The 15,445-nt window shown below is 35.7% G+C and overlaps 1 protein-coding gene and 1 long non-coding RNA gene across 7 annotated transcripts in view; both read left to right on the top strand.

Annotated features, from left to right (window-relative positions):
- Positions 1–15,445, top strand: part of LOC141454250 (uncharacterized) — a 370,074-nt gene that overhangs the window by 82,949 nt on the left and 271,680 nt on the right. The window lies entirely within an intron of this gene.
- On the top strand, positions 747–5,072 carry LOC141454331 (uncharacterized). The gene is made up of 2 exons (XR_012458631.1): positions 747–3,449; positions 4,715–5,072. It is a non-coding gene; the product is annotated as an uncharacterized lncRNA (long non-coding RNA).

Raw genomic sequence — 15,445 nt, 5'->3', positions numbered from 1 at the left:
GAATCAATAACTTTGAATACTTACAAATACTTAGTGCTTTTCAAACTTTACTTATCTAATGAATAATTTAAATAATGTTTGTATGTAAATCTTTTGGTTAGTTTTCAGCTTTGGTGTTTCCTTTTATTACTTTTATCGCATTTTTGCTGCACTTTTTATTGAAATTTATTTGTTTTTGTAAATTTTAGTAATTCTATTGAAATTCAGTAAGAATATGATCCGCTACGGAAATGATACTTTCACAACCGTCAATCAGACGTCAAAATGTAACTTTTTATTTTGTTTGCATTGAACTGGCCAGGCTTACGAGGTCTGTAAATTAAGTAATAAGACTGATTTTTTTAAATTTTTGTATTCAAAAAGAATTACAATTCTATATTGTCACCTTCAAAATAACTTCCTTCTGAAGTCACACAGCGCTGTAGGCGTTTCTTCCACTCCTCATAGCAGTGCTCGAACTCCGTTACTGGACTAGCCTTCAGCTGGTCGGTTACAGCCGTTTAAATGTTTTCAACTGTCCCAAAATGAGTTCCCTTGAGGTGATTTTTCAACTTCGGGAAGAGAAAAAAGTCACTAGGACTCAAGTCAGGCGAATAAGGAGGCTGAGGAGCCACAGGAATGTTTTTACTGGCCAAAAACTCAGTTTATTGAAACATCAAGAACAAGTGGATGTTGCATCACGAAAATGCTCCTTGTCACACAGCAATTTGGGACAGTCGAAAACATTCAAACGGCTGTAACCGACCAGCTGAAGAATTGAAATTTATTTTAGGACCCCAGTTCATTTTATTGCACTAGTGCTTCGAGATGTTTCATGGAGCAAAACTAAAAGAAATCCGTTTTCTTTTACGGAGGGGATCTTTCTTGTATCAACAGGCGATACAAAATGAATCCTACAACTACATGTCTTTTCTTTTAATTTCTATGGAGGCCTTAAAAGGATGTGATTTATCTTCTTTCAAGTAATTTATAGACTAGTTTTCAACCGGATATATATATGTATCCATTCTGAAAGCGGAAATAAACCCGTCAATGCCTGGGTATATAATTAATTAGTAGAAATAAATGTGACCCTTGGGTTAAGGTAAAAGAGAAACATTAAGGTTGTCTAGCCGGGTATTATGGGTAAAAGGTGCGCGCGCATACGTGTGTATGTTGACAAAATGTTCCAAGTTGTGCATGGTTCATGTACATAGTACAGGTGAGTTACCAGTAATGTTACCTAGGGGGTAGCTGCTCTTGGCCATTTCATTATCCACCCATTTCTGGTACCACTACTTCTACCCAGTCCTCTTTGAATTATGCTGTGTATATTGCCCTAGTACATAGTGGTTTACATATAACCAGATACCCAGTTAGTATCCTATTTCTTAAAACATGTCCACTTATATTTCCTCTGTCTTTATCCACTATCACAGGATACTGGATATCCTTTTGCTAGAACTCTCTCTCTCAGACGGCTAGTTCTTTTTATTTAACCCTAAACCCATAATATAACATTACACAAACTACCTAAACAAACCCACGAGCGTGCACCATACTATTTTCACCGACACTATCCAACAAACAGCCGCCATCTTTATAGCTGATGATGTTTACCCACAAAGTGCCGGTGTGAACCAAGTCCAGCCAAGCAAGCTTGTCGTCCAATCGTTTTGAAAGGCTCTCTCTTTAAAGTGAGTTAATTATCCTTTAACAACTTTTACTCACTTAACGACCGGTTTCTGATAACGAACCAAAATTTCCAACACCTTTTACCTTTGGATTTTCAATGTTTTCCCTTTTAACTACTAGAAAGTAACCTTTCAACTATATTAAATAACTTTGACGCCCTTAAATAACCAAAACAAGTCATTTTAAACTAAATTTCTGTTTTGTTATACCCTTTTGTGCTACAGGAAACTTGTTTGTTAGTAAAATTGGTGTCATTAAAAAAACCTGATGAAGAGATTAACTTAGTGGTTATTGTATTTGACTCCTTCTTGGAGATGCTGGCCCTAATATTATTCATCCTAGGAGCCTCTTATAGCTCATTGTCTGATGATGAACTGTGCCTTCAGAACAAGTGATTGGCTCTCCTGGTGCTAATAACAACAGGCCAAACTATTAAGGCCTCTATTTGTACCTGTATTTATTCTTAGGGGACAATTGTCCCAGAATAATAAATTTCTTTTCTATTCTATTCTATTCTAATAACCTCGGATTTTGGTGCAATTTAAATTAGAATATAGGCTTTAGAATATTAGAAATTAGAATATAGGCAGCCTGAAGGACTTTGATTATTAACAAGCCAACGGATTACTGACAAAATTTAATTTAAAAAAAGTCAGCAGACTTCCTATTCCTCTCACTCCGATTCTCGAAGTTCTACCTTACACAAATTTCCTTCAGAACTTTAAAATTCTGTAAAAAAGCTGCTGAAGTGGTTACATTACAATTAAAGTTTTTATAAAAAAAAGTGATCAACCAATAAAACGCGAAGTATCTTCTTTTCTTATGAATACAACGTAATCAAGTTATTTTGGTTTCTGATAGGTTTGCTGAAGGGAGATATTTAGGTGGCCAGTTATCTAACGCATCATTCGAAGGTCGTTCAAAATTGGGTGCAAGAACTATGATATGGGGGGAATTTTAGAAATGCTTTGGAAATATGAATCTGAGAGAGATTAGAAGCAGAAAGGGAGGATACCACTAGTTAGAGGACTCCTAAGCTCCTTTTTGGGAGGGCTTGAGGGGTCACCTGTTGGGATTAAGAGCCGTAACCAGGGCTCAAGACTTGCGCCGTTCAAGCTACCCGATATTATGATAAGAATGCATACGAAATCTTTTAAATACTCTGATCCAAGATCTATCTTCAGTCTTTGTTTTTAAAAGGACCTCATTTATTGTAATTTTTCAAAAGTCATTCATAAAGATGATTTTAAGTCATGTGAAATCTTAGTACAAATGTGATTGCACCAGGGAAACATATGATTTCCATTTGTTCCAATAGGATCCAAGACTGCACGTTAAAGCCGACATAATAAAAAAAAGAAATCATATAATTATTATTACACATAATATATTTAAATCACTCATGCACAACAAATACATTCACAATTAAAGCACACAATTCACAATCTTTCTTTACATGATTTTAATTTCATTTTGGAAGTAAAACAAGTAAGAGGTGAATTATACAGGAGAATGAAGCCCTCAGTTTGTAAAAGAAGACGTATTAAAAGTCCTTTAACTAATGGCATTTTTGTAAATCCAAATGTTAGACTGATGCATCCAAAGTGTACACTGTGTGGCCGCCTTAGAACGGAAAATATGATGCAACTTTGCGACCATGAACATGGTATACATCTAGGATGTTTGGCCACTTGGTTGGATTCATCGCCATGCATTGTCTGCGCCAATTGTTTGGATCAGCACAAGATTTTAAAGAAACAATATGCTCCGCTTAAGTGAGTTATTTTATGCAAATAAGTTTGCCCCATTTCTGTGCTCTTTCAACTAATTTAAATTTTTGTAAATATTCTTAAAATGGCTAAATGCACACAGTGCAAAATACAGGTCACAGATTGTGAGGAGTTGTTGTTAATTATATGACTATTATTCACTTACTATATTTACTAGTAATAGCATAGATGGGGTTTATCATCGATTCACCTCCACCTTTCGGCATGTCCCTGGGATTAGGCTTCTCTCTCACGAATGGTCTCTTATTTCCTGTCTGACTAGTGAGATAATCTGCAAAACCGACTGGCAGCAAAATCCTAGTCCTTACATATGACAGAGTAGATGTAAGAAGAAGAATCGGCACGATAAGTCTATTTAGGCCATTCCTATCTCCAGATTCTGTTATTAAAGTGAAAATATGCTAAACGAGTTATCGCACAATCTTTTAATTTATCATCATACCTCAGTATCCACCACAGAGTTGTTCAAGAGCTGAGCCATAAGGGTATAAGGTTCGAGCCTTAAGCGCTCGAATTCTCAGGGCTCAGTGGGTGGCTCGAGTTGAAGCCTCACAAAGAGCTCGGTGAGCCTCCAAGGTTCCACTTAAAAGGCTCGAGCTTTTATTTTTGTTTTTTTTTTTTTATGAAGCATTTTATTCGTACTATTAATAAATTCATTTCTTAAGATAAAATCAAGTTATAGCAGCTAATGAATTTTTCAAACATATTTTTGCATAAATGAGAACAATAATTTCCAAAATGTTCGTTGCTCATTGAAATTGATTACTCGTCAATCCTTAAGAATTTTAGAAGGCTCGCACTTTATGAGCCTTCAATTCCAGGTTTATGAGCCTCCAATTTGAGCTTCACGGCTCCAGCTATAAGGCTCGAGCTCTGAAGGCTCAAGCCGTCTTCGACTCGGTTGAGCCTTCAGCTCGGATCTCAACTGAACAACAATACCACAGATAATCCCCTTCGCACCTTTAAGAAGGCGTTGGTTGCGCGACTTTTTGACAGACGACAATCTTATATTTTAAAATACTTTTCCAGGTTTTTACAAACCTTATTCTTAATTAATGGCTGGACTTCTTAAGTTTGGTGTTTAATCTATGGAGATATCTTTTTATAACCAATGTATACCTATCTTTGATCCTCATCGAAGATAACGACAGAACAAGAAATGGAATTATTTTGAGGACTTCATGCTTTTACCTTCAGAAATGAGATTTTCTTATCCGCTACAACTAATACACCCTTTTTTTCTGTTTTAGAGGTTTACTGATAGAATAACAATAAGTCAGTCCAATAAAGAATGATCGTTTACTGAAGAAAGTACTGTTCCCATTGGTGGAGAATCATTTAACAATCAATCAGGAGAAAACAAATTTCTTAAAAGGTTATTCCAGCTTTCCAATAAAAAGTAGTTCTTCAAAAATACAGAGAAAACAATTTAAAACTTGGAAAATATTTTCCAAAAAAAATCGAATCATGCAAGAAAAACGACTAAAAGGAAGCCTAATAACCTTAATAATAATTTATTATCATGTATGGGAAATTACATCAACACTTCATAACTTGCGACATGTTCTCTTGTTATTGAGCTTACAAATAAATATTTTTTTAAATGAATTTTTTCTTTATTTATTTATTTAGTAACCCCCCTCAAAACCTGTTTATTCCTTTAAGAGTCCATCACAATCTAATGGAAAGCTGGTGCACAATCATTGGTGCATTTAAAATTAATGAAAGCAAAGGTGTCCACATAATTAACATGCTCAAGTGGGAAACGTGTTCCTACTTTGCAATCCCGTATTTAACGCTATCTGGGTATCTACTTGGACAGTAGACTCACGCAGAACTCACATACTCGTACTGGACGTTAACAAAAGGTATGTACAACTAAGACGCATGATCGGACCTAAATTTAAACTAAGTACACCAAAAGAACTAACCCCCTGCAAGACTTCACTTAAACCAATCTGGACTTACAGATCAGAGCTGCTGTGAGGCTCAACTAAACCCTCCAATCCGCATCCAATTCTTCCAATCAAAAGCCCTCTGCCGCATTTTCCAAGCTCCCAATTACGTCTCTAACCTCACGCTTCACAAAGACCTAAATATCCCTTTTGGCACTAATACTATCCATTTCACGATTCCTTAATTTCCACAAAAGCCTATCCTGCCATCCCAGTTCAACGGCTCGATCTTTTTCCTCTACAATGCATCCTCGTTGGCCTCATGTTCTCCTATCCTAGACAATTCCAATCACTAAAATTCCCGAGAGTGTTACCACTGGGCTGATTTCTATGTTCCTTTGTCGGTCCCTACGGTTTTATATAATAAGTAAATATTGGTGGTGCAGACATAAATAGTGCGACAAGAACATAAGTTACAAAACTATCTCGAGATATCAAGAAAACTATTTAATCATACACTTTTGGAAAAGATGTCAACTATTATCACCTTTATATTTTCCTCACATACATTTATTAAATAATTATTTTTTTAAATAAATCAACAAATTAAGTTAACAAAGCTATTTGTCCAGAACTATTTTATTAGTTACCAATAAAGTATTATTGTTCAAGGCTCCAAATTAGAAAGAAGAGATTCCCTTTGTGGAATTGTTTTGTTTCTCCAATCACAACCTTTGTGATATCGCTCCAAGTGCCCGGGGGAGATCCAGTATAACGAGACTTTCAGATTGATGTTAGGGATATCCCGGACGATTGTTATTTCATTCCTATCTTCGCATCTTTCAATAGTTATTGATTTAGTAAAAGAATTACTCAGCATCATTATAAAATTCTATTTTCTATTCGTTCAGATTTTCTATTTTGGAGTTTTTAAGAAAATGCAGGTCCCTTATACAGTGGTTTTTCCAAATATAGATCTTTTGACTACCTTTCTTTGATGTATCAACTATCACTCCGAGATCAGAAGTTGTAGGAACTTCAAATTGGATCCATTGGGACTCTTATAATGAACTTTCACGAACAAAATCAACCAATTAATCAAGCCAAAGCTGAATTGAGATTTTTTTTATCATCTTTGTCGATTTACATTTGAAAAATTATACCTAGAAAATTCATTGTTAAGGGAGTTAGTTCAGTAAGGGAGGTGGTGCAATGCTTTCACTATAGTTCTATTCCAGAGTGATTGCTCATTCATCTCCAGCTCATTCATAAATTGGAAATTCGAAATTTAAGCAAAATTCATAATTTAAAATAGGCCAATTGTTAAACCAATTTTGGTTTTGGTTTTTTTAAAGTAAAATTTAGGAAAAACTGCAGGATGACCAGTACGAGGGTCGTTTGAAAAGTCCGTGCAAAAATAAAAACTACTTAATTTTTTGGGGTAAACCTTTTTTATTTTTCAACATAGTCTCCTTTTAGGCTTATACACTTCGTCCAACGCTGCTCTAGTTTGTTGATCCCTTCCGAATAATAGGATTTGTCCAAGTCTGAAAAATAGCCATTCGTTTCTGCAATCACCTCCTCGTTTGAATAAAATCTTTTTCCTGCCAGCCATTTCTTCATATTGGGGAACAAATAGTAGTCCTAGGAAGCCAAGTCTGGAGAATAGGGGGAATGTGAAACGAGTTGGAACCCTATTTCCATTAATTTTGCGACCACAACTGCTGAGGTGTGAGCTGGTGCGTTGTTGTGATGGAAAAGGACTTTTTTGTGGGCCAATCGTGGGCGTTTTTCTTGCAGCTCGGTTTTCAAACGGTCCAATAACGATGAATAATATGCACCTGTAATAGTTTTACCCTTTTCCAGATAGTCGATGAGGATTATTCCTTGCGAATCCCAAAAGACAGTCGCCATAATCTTTCCGGCCGAAGGAACGGTCTTCGCCATTTTTGGCGCAGATTCCCCCTTGGTAACCCATTGTTTAGATTGTTCTTTGGTCTCAGGAGTGTAGTGATGCATCCATGTTTCATCCACAGTGACGAAACGACGCTTAAAGTCCTGCGGATTCTTCTGGAACAGCTGCAAACCGTCCTTACACGATTTCGTTTTTGGTCAAGCGTGAGCAATCGCGGCACCCATCTTGCGGATAGCTTTGTCATGTCCAAATGTTGATGCAAAATATTATGTACCCGTTCATTCCAGATGCCCACAGCACTAGCAATCTCACGCACCTTCACTCTTCTGTCATCCATCACCATATCATGGATTTTATCAATGATTTCTGGAGTAGTAACCTCAACAGGGCGTCCAGAACGTTCATCGTCACTTGTGCCCATATGGCCACTCCGAAAATTTTGAAACCACTTATAAACTGTTCTAATCGAAGGTGCAGAGTCACCATAATGTTTATCAAGCTTCTCTTTAGTCTCCTGAGGCGTTTTGCCTTTCATAAAGTAGTGTTTAATCAACACACGAAATTCTTTTTCGTCCATTTTTTGAAAATCACTCGATTTCCTCGGTTCAAACGAATGCCAAACACAAAGAAATTGACCGATCTGGCTGAAACTTGGTGTGTGTTCTTCCAAGAGATGCTACTAACTAAACATAACCTTGAGAAGCGCCAGTGATGCTATCTCTCTGACTTTGCACGGACTTTTCAAACGACCCTCGTAGTTTATCTTCCAATATGAATAACCAGTGGAAAAACCAAATCTTCCACTTGGCTGGTGAAAAAAGATTTCCTTTTGATTACAAAACGAGAGAGTGAAATATGAAGTGATGCGCGCTAGAGTGGTGCGGCGGAAACTATGCTTTGTCAGTAGTTTTGTCACGTGTTACAGCGGCTGGATTGGTATAGTGGTACTATTATAATCCGGCAACCAGGTTCTAATATTGCGGAACACTGACTTGCTTTTCTTCTATCGTTTAGCCCCAAAAACTCCTGGCCCAAATTATTATCTCTAACCATAGTTCATTTCATTAAATTATATCTTAATATTAATACGCTTACCTTTCTTACGCTTAAATAGTTCTTACAATTAACCAATTCTAAATTGCGTAAAGATGTGAGGAAATTTTTAGTAAAATTGTGAAGTGTTATGGAATTGAATTGTCAAAAAAAGGCTTTGGTTGGCTACAGCAGGTCTTGGATCCGCCAGTTGGTTCAGGTGTTGAGTGGACATGCGAATTTTAGCGTACCATCTTTTCAAATGCGACCTTATCCAGTCTCGCCAATCTGCGCTGGTTGTAGTGGAGTCCAATGAGACTGTGCGGCACTTTGTAGAGGTGTGTCCCGTTTATTCTAAAACTAGATCGCTCGGTCTTCGGGAGGTTAAATGTTACGCTTCCGAAGATTGTGGCATCTGGTAATCTTTACCAGAACTCTCTAGATTTATTCAGTGCACTTGAGCGATTGAGTCGCCATGCGCTCCCTAGTGTCCTGTCGCTACTTGATTAGTTTATTGTACTGTTATCCGGGTTTGTTGGTTTGGAAGCCCCGGCGTCTCCTATTAGATGAAAGATGGGGCGGGAAACAATGGGCTTTCTGGAGGAACCGCTCTTTGTTACAATCAATCCATCAATCAATCCTGTAACTAGAGAAGAAAGTTAGAGGCATGTTCTACTCCTTTACACCTGTTGGGACCATTTTGAAATATTTACATTACTTAGAATTATATTTATAATTTTTACTTGATTCAATTTTTCTAGAAAAATTAATTTGTGAACCAATTTTGAAGAGTTAGTTTTCTGTAGCCTTCCCTGTAAGGTTATATTTCAGAGTAATGGACGGTTTTATAAACTGTAACTTGGTAAGAATAAATATGAATAAAATGTCCGGGGTTTTGAAAAGGTTATTTTAGTGGTAAAACCTTGAGAAAAGTCGTGTGAGTCTTCAGAGCAGTTTTATTCTTTTAAACTTGGAATTATAACAAAATATTGAATTTTTTTGGGAGAAGAGTGTCTCACTTTCCCTTTTCGTAATCATACCAAATTCCGTTCCATTACATTTTGTCTCTGTTTTATATTTTATATAAAAGAAATTTTATATAAAATATATATAAGCAAACCTTCCAAGCGCGAAGTGGGTTTTTTTCCCATTCAGGATTATGAGAAGTGGCTGTGTGGGTTTACTTCCGGTATTTCTTTTTTTTGTTTCATTTCATTAGTATTTAGTAACTAGAAGGTGCCATTTAAAAGGGGCGAACAAAATAGTGTAAAATCCTGTTAATCTAGAAGAGGTATTATGGGCTCCTGTGGAATGTGTGATGGCCAAATCCGCAGCACTCCCTCATATAGAGGGCTTCAGAGAAGCTGTTAATCCTGATTACATTACAACCTGCTCACTAATAAATTTTATCAAGGCAAAGAAGATACGCTAAGTGATGCTATTACGGGCTTCCATTATACCAAGATAATCAAATGAAAAAGTTCATCAACTCTGCACCACCATCACCACAGTTACTCTTCTTTTAAAACGAAGGTAATTAGCGCAAAGAAGAGAGGTCACTAAATTTAAAAATGGATAAAAGAAAAAACTAGCTTTTTGCAGTTCGCTGTCACTAGGGCGATTTAATCTGGTCTTTTCTGACATATCTGATTTTATGAAACAGGTTGTCTTCCACTTTAGGTGGGACTAGCCCTACAGAAGCAGAAGAAATGGCTCTTAAACTTCGCCAGATTGTACTATAATAGTTTACGTGTTGAGGACTCCAAAGACTTGAAGATAATCTAGAAAAAAACCATGAGAAACGATGAAAAACACTACATTCATAGACTTTATAAATCTAAAAGTCTTGATTTTGAAGTAAATTAGTGAATTAGAACTATAAAAAATTTTGGGCAAATCTTCATGCCAGATCTTTTAGTTTAGGAAGTGTGTGGATACGGTGCAAAGAAGTTGTACTCTTCTTTCAAATGATGAGTAAAATATAACGTCCATCGGTCATGAATCAAAGCTGACATGTAATCATTTTCTCTTATTTATAAAGGAAAAAAGAAAAAAGTCATCTTAGAAATGTTTCATTGTATTCAAAGTGCCTTCGTATATGGTGTGACTGAAATTGCCTTGGCTAAACTGTAGAAGATTGGCTGGATAAAGGAGTAGTGGAAAGACGCTCATCCTCTTAACTATTCCCAGTAGATCTCTCTTTAACATTACTGTCCTGTGGTTATATTATCCTATCTTTCTCTAGAAGAACTCCACTTCTTTCGTTATCACTTCATTTTTAACTTCATTCTGCAAAGGATTATTCTTATTTTATTTTTTCTTTTTCGTTCATTCAATTACTATTTTATTCTCAGGGGAAAATTATTCAGCTGTGCTTATTGCGACTGGCTAATTTAGTTCCAATATGGTTACTGCTTATTGATTTACTGACAATTCTACCAACTGACGTACATTAGGAGTGAATTGAGAATTACCCAAGAATCGCTCTCCAGAATTAGGAGTCTGAATGAAACGGACATGTCTGGAGGGCGAGCTCTAAAGCAGTGGGAGCCACAATAGATCCATAGGGGTCGCAGTGGTGTAGGCCTTAATGGCCGCCCTATTAGAATCTAATCTAATTTAAGAATGCTTTTAATAAGAAATTTTCAGCTTGATATTTTTTTGATAATTTCGCTTATGGTCGTTACAAATGATAATGCTACTCTCATAATTATCGTCTGCTACATTTAATGGTTTGAGAATCACTGATCTAACCTCACTCGTCAGAAATAAAAGTTCTGTAAAGAGTAAAACTAAGAGAAATGCATAATTTTCAGGTGGGCTTTACGTAACAACTACCAAATTAGGTGTCGTGGACGGAGGCGACTAGCAAACACACTTTACTATAAATTTCTCATATTAACCATTAAAGGTATAGACCGGGGAATGTAGCTTAGTACCGCAATACACCTTAGCTTTGTGGGTCTAGCCTCTAACCGCTCGGCTACCGTGGCGACTAGCAAACATACTTTACTGCAAATCTCTCATATTAACCATTAAAGGTATAGAGCGGGGAATATAGCCTAGTACCGCAACACATCTTAGCTTTGCGGGTCTAGCCTCTAACCGCTCGGCTACCGTGGCGACTAGCAAACATACTTTACTGCAAATTTCTCATATTAACCATTAAAGGTATAGAGCGGGGAATATAGCCTAGTACCGCAACACATCTTAGCTTTGCGGGTCTAGCCTCTAACCGCTCGGCTACCGTGGCGACTAGCAAACATACTTTACTGTAAATTTCTCATATTAACCATTAAAGGTATAGACTGGAGAATATAGCCTAGTAACGCAATACATCTTAGCTTTGGGGGTCTAGCCTCTAACCGCTCGGCTACCGTGGCGACTAGCAAACATACTTTACTGCAAATTTCTCATATTAACCATTAAAGGTATAGAGCGGGGAATATAGCCTAGTACCGCAACACATCTTAGCTTTGCGGGTCTAGCCTCTAACCGCTCGGCTACCGTGGCGACTAGCAAACATACTTTACTGCAAATTTCTCATATTAACCATTAAAGGTATAGACTGGAGAATATAGCCTAGTATCGCAATACATCATAGCTTTGCTGGTCTAGCCTCTAACCGCTCGGCTACCGTGGCGACTAGCAAACATACTTTACTGCAAATTTCTCATATTAACCATTAAAGGTATAGACCGGGGAATATAGCCTAGTACCGCAACACATCTTAGCTTTGCGGGTCTAGCCTCTAACCGCTCTGCTATCGTGGCGATTATTATTTAATTTTTATAAAACCCTTTATCTCACATTAGCAATGCGACGATTACCTATAAAATAATTATTCTTTAACATTGTCAAAAATAAGACTATTTTACCAAATAATTTCCTAAACAATAGTTTTGTAACATATTGATTATCTGCTAGTTGCAATGCCACATTGACCCCTCTTGCAGCTGCCACCACAATGGCACCATTCTCTCTCTAAATCAAAAAGCTTCCCCTCTCTTCCCCTTGTCCATTGTTTTTTCTCCCATTTCATTTTTATTTCCTCCCCAGTTGCCACCCATAATCTTGAGCTGGAGATTTGCCAACAGTTCTCGCTATTACCCTGCAGGGTGTTGAAAATTGTATCCTCACAATAAATTTAATCGCATACATATTTCCATTGTGAGAGTAAGAAAGGAAAAATAAAGAGAGGAAAAAAAGGAAAAATAAATACAAAAAACTGACAATAATGTATCGAATATGAACACAATACTCGTATAATGCATTATATATTATCTTCTTCTTCTTTTTTTGTTTTTAATCTATTTCTTGTCAATTCCACCCGTAGGGGGAAGTGGACTAGCCACTTCTTCAGGGATCTTGGCGTCCCTGCGGGTATCCCAGCCTAACAACACTTACACTAACATCATACGATACACACAGGGCCTACAGAGCATAATTGATCTCAGGATAGTAATATCTAAACCACATTTTCAGCATATCTAACCCAAAAACCCTTTTCGCTTAAGAGAGCCACAATTGAGTTTTTAATTAAATGATTGTATTTAAACCAGGCATCTTGATGTCAGATATTTTGTATGTGATCATAATGGACTAATCAATTTAATAATCACTTTTACGGCACTTTATATTTCTGAACTTGAATTATTTCATCTAATTAGGCAATCGTCACTCTTTAAAATACCATTAATTGTTTTATTTGTGTTGACGTATGCCTTGAATAATTTATTTGTCTCATATAGTAAAATACCAAATCAATGACCACAGAAATTGAAAACTTTAAAATAAAGCAAACCAAATATTGAATAATCTTTTATTAAAATGTAATTCATATTATAAATTGCCAATAAAATTTAATAATTAATAAGTATTTAGTACCATTTAATTAAATAATTAATAATGTTACCAAATTAGGCAGCAAAATGGAAGTGTAACAGTTATACCAATTCAACCGAACCGCAATCAAATTATTAATGTTGATCCATTCGCTTTATGCACTAAACATTAATTGCCCATTAAATAAATTGTTCCCGCATTTATTTTAATTAGGTATATCAATTTTAATTAATTTCCAATCACATTGTTAACATTTTAATCTGCTAATTATCTGTATTTTGTTTCTGTATATTTCTTCAAAGCAAAAAATACGGCAAATGAAATTAGGTTATACACCTTATTTTTTATGTTCAAGGTCCTTTGAATTCGAAAAAATGTTGTTTTCTTCTTCTGCAAGCATGAGGGTTACCTACATTATTATTATTATTATTTTTAATATTCTAATAACTGAAAATTTCAGATTGCTGAAACCTGATGTTCAATTCGCAAAATTTAAAAGCCAATAGTATGACTTTAATTGATTTTTTTTTCAGTTTTTGCTACTAAAAACAAAAAAAATATAGTAAATAATACACTTTATAATACATGTACTGTACCATCAAAGGTGCCTCCTCTGGCTCGCAAAAGCCAGGTTAGCCAGGAGATTATCAACTGCTCTCTGTATCTGAGGAGGCACCTTTGAAGGCACAGTACATGCTGCACAAGTTGAGTAAAGTGCATTATTTGATAAATTAAGGAATAAGTTTGATCCTTTACATGAAAGATATTGATCACCTAAATATGTGGCAGGAGGTTTCCAATTTTTTTGGTAATTAAACGCAACTCTCCCAAAATTACCAAATAATTATTAAACCTTCTTGTTCGTAACAGATGTAAAATTAATTTTTAGCCATTTCGTGTATGCTTGAGAACATCTAACTTAACGTTTGATTTTTCTTAGGAAAACCACTCGGAAAACGACTTATTTCCCGATATTAAGAAAAATACTAGCTTTACTGCCTTGGCAATATTTTTATTAGAAAGGGGATAAAAAAATACATAAAAATGACCTATCGCGTGCTCTTCTTTCTCTTTGATAACAAGTTAATAAAATTGAAATATGATTAATAAATATCAGATTTTGAAATGGCCTAACACCTTTAATTTTTAAGATATCGAATTGCGGTTTCCCGGTTTCTTTCATAACTTTTTGTACTCTTCAAAACGGTGTATATGAAAATGGGGGTCAACTTAAAACCCTTACTTTTGGTCGCGCGTCAGCCGCGTATGCGGGCAGAAATCTAAAATCAAGTCACATATTCTGAAAGTGACGGGCGACAAAATTTTTTCTCTACCATTTTTCACTCAGATCAACCGTTAAAGCTTGAAATGCATTTGAGCCGTCTTAAAATGAACACCCTGTATATCTATACTACGAATATGGTCCCAAAATTAGGTTACTCTTACTTAAATTTTCGTAAAGTTTCTTTTGTAATACTTTCAGTTACAAGACACACTCTTATAACACCCTAATTTGTAAAGTATAGTAAAGTAATTGCCTATTTTTTCAGACGGGCTTTACGTCCAACTACCATTTACTAGGTGCCGTGGACGGAGGCGACTAGCAAACATACTTATTTATTTATTCAAATTTGTACAAAGGTAAAACCTGTTACAAATGGAGTTCTGCTACTTAGTACTATGACAAATATTCCTAATATAATATATTAATCACAACACCAAAAACCAAAAGCCGGAAACTTAAAATAAATTAAATAAACGGAAACTTACACATAACAAAAAGAAATTATAACTGATCACTCATTTAGAACAAATGCTCTTAATTTCAATACATTCTCAAGAAACTTATAGATACGATATATTGTATGTTCAAAAGGAGTATTAAAAAACAGATTTGTAAATTCAGAACTGGCATCGTTTTCTGCAGTTATATTTAATTGCTTTCTAAATAGCTTGTATGACGGACACTTTATAAATATATGTGTTAAAGTTTCAGGTTCGTTTAAATTCCATAAAAGGCAAACTAGCAAACATACTTGACTGTAAATTTCTTTTATTAACCTTTAAATAAAATCCAAGGCCAAGACCGAGAATCGAACCCAGTACCACAATACATATTAGCTTTGTAAATACCACTTCTTCGGAGTCTGAGGATTTTTCCGGCGTAAAGTTAAAAAAACTCTCACTAAGAGGAAAGTAATTAAAAGTAATAAGTAAGTAAGTTATAAGTAATTAAAACGGAATTTAATTAAGAGAGTACATATTTTGGGGAATTGCTGACATCTTTTCTGTAA

The sequence above is a fragment of the Rhodnius prolixus genome, unplaced genomic scaffold (assembly GCF_049639745.1).
Source record: "Rhodnius prolixus isolate KJV_2025 unplaced genomic scaffold, Rpr scaffold_9, whole genome shotgun sequence".
Classification (NCBI taxonomy): domain Eukaryota; kingdom Metazoa; phylum Arthropoda; class Insecta; order Hemiptera; family Reduviidae; genus Rhodnius; species Rhodnius prolixus.
This window is presented reverse-complemented; position numbering and strand designations above follow the sequence as displayed.